At 37.0% G+C, this 2,190-nt stretch overlaps 1 protein-coding gene and 1 pseudogene across 1 annotated transcript in view; both read left to right on the top strand.

Annotated features, from left to right (window-relative positions):
- The window catches only part of TMPRSS13 (transmembrane protease, serine 13), a 51,936-nt gene that overhangs the window by 43,946 nt on the left and 5,800 nt on the right, over nucleotides 1–2,190 (top strand). The window lies entirely within an intron of this gene.
- LOC102825288 lies at nucleotides 479–1,331 on the top strand (annotated as a pseudogene).

Raw genomic sequence — 2,190 nt, 5'->3', positions numbered from 1 at the left:
CTCTTAAGAATAGACTTGTCTAATACCAATGACAAAAGACCAGACTAACTGTGGGATGGTGTCAAGAACATCATATATGAAGAAACCAAAAGGTTATTAAAAAGACAGGAGAGAAAGAAAAGACCAAAATGAATGTCTGAAGAGACTCTAAAACTTGCTTTTAAATGTAAAATAGCCTAAAGCAAGGGAAAGAGGAGCCAGCACCCTTTAGAACTGGCAATTGAGCAAGTGCCAAGGCCAGTGAGTAGGCATCATGGTTTATATCTGTAGTAGGTACAGGTGTAATTAAATGTATTCAAATTTGCACAGACTCAAAAAAAAAACAATCCAACCAACAACAACAAAAAACAACAACAACAACAACAACATTGCAGGAACAGATAGTCTCATCTTTCTCCTCTGAGCAGCTGGTATATTTGAACTACCAACCTTCCAGTTAGCAATCCAACACTTAACCCACAATGCCACCTGGGCTCTTATGGTGGTGGTGGGCACAGGTTTGATAGCTGAAAAGGCTGTGATGGATTGTTGTTGTATGCTGTCAAGTCGGTTCCAATTCATAGTATCCCTGTATAGAGTTTTCAAGGCGATACATCTTTACGAGAGCAGAAAGCTTCATCATTCTCCCGGATAGCAACTGGTGGATTCGAACTGCTGGCCTTTTGTTTAGCATCCCAACATTTAACCCACTCTGCCACCAGGACTCCTTGCTATAATGAGTGCCCTGTTTTGATCAAGATTACGAAGGAGTTGGTCTGTCAGAAGTGACTGTGGCTCTGGTAGAGGAGAAGCAGATACTGACCTACAAAACACTGACCTGAACTATCTGACATCCCTAGATTATTCTGCTTTTGAAACCTACATAATTAGAAATGAAGTGGAAAGATTGACTACTAGATATCCAATTGAACTCAGTATGAAATGATCTGAACTTCCAGCTACTTCCTCAGCTCAGAAAAATGAGATTATTGCATGGAGAAATGTGTAAGCAATTTTATGGCCAGTTAGAACATCAAGTGATTCAAATTGAGAGTCAGGAACTAATGTCACAACCTGGATGAAATGCCTGGAGAATACATAATAAAAGTCTAGTTTGTATGATTGAATAAGCCCAGAAAGCACTCCAGAAGTTAAGAAAACATAGTTAGGATTTGAACTGGTGGCAAAAAAACATTGAGCTAACACTTGGGTCTAAGTTTAGGGAAAAGGTGTCAACTTGGGTATCCCTGGTTAGTGAGAAATATGAGATTTAATGGACTACTGTACAACTAGAAACTTAAATCTAGCAAATTAAGCATCAACGTGGAGAAAATATTCAACAAGACTTCTGAAAAGAAAAATGCATTTGATTATTTAGAAAGAAGTGAGTTCTACTTCCACAGAACATCAGGCATTTGAACTATTTATGAGCCATGAAGGACACCATCTATGGAAACCACTGATGGTTAGATATTTATAAACCATAGAATGTGTGAACTTTTTTATTATTTCTATTTGTACATTTTAACAAAATAAAATTTTTCACCTTGATGAAAACTTTTAAAGTTTTTTTAAAGAAAATTTTAGTCTTTAAAATCATTTAAAGAATGACTTTAAAATGATATTCTGACACAGAACTAATTTTGAGCTCCTTGTGTCTCTTTTTATATCCAAGAAATCTTTATGGAAAACATTCAACATGTACAAGCATTTGGGGTTATGCCCTTGTGTAATAAAGGAACAATTCTAACTAATTTTTTGATTGCCAGACAAAAAAAATTAAAAATAAAGTGGAAGGAAGAAATGAAGTAAAAGAAATGAACAAAGGATTTCAAAGGGATGCTTGAGAAGTCAAAGTTTAGTATTATAACGAGATATGCAAATAACTTGAGTGGGAAAACTGTAAAGGAAGGACAAGCTCAGCATTTCTGAAGCTGAAAGAACTGAAGAAAAAAGTCAGACCTTGAGTAGCAACAGTGAAGGTTTACATAGTTAAAATATTGAATGATAAAGGAAGCATCAAAAGAAGATTGATACAGAATCACTGGACCAAAAGAAGTGATCAATGTGCAACCATGTGGCGCTGTGGGTTAATGCGCCAGACTGCAAAGCCATTTTGAACTGCAAGGTCGGCGGTTCAAGCTCACCAGCTGCTCCTCGGAAACCCTATACAGGGTCGCTATGGGTCGGAATCGACTCGATGGCACTTAA

This window comes from Chrysochloris asiatica, unplaced genomic scaffold (assembly GCF_000296735.1).
Source record: "Chrysochloris asiatica unplaced genomic scaffold, ChrAsi1.0 scaffold00008, whole genome shotgun sequence".
NCBI classification, from domain to species: Eukaryota; Metazoa; Chordata; class Mammalia; order Afrosoricida; family Chrysochloridae; genus Chrysochloris; species Chrysochloris asiatica.
Note: the sequence above shows the minus strand (reverse complement) of the source record. Positions and strands in the feature narration are given on the sequence as shown.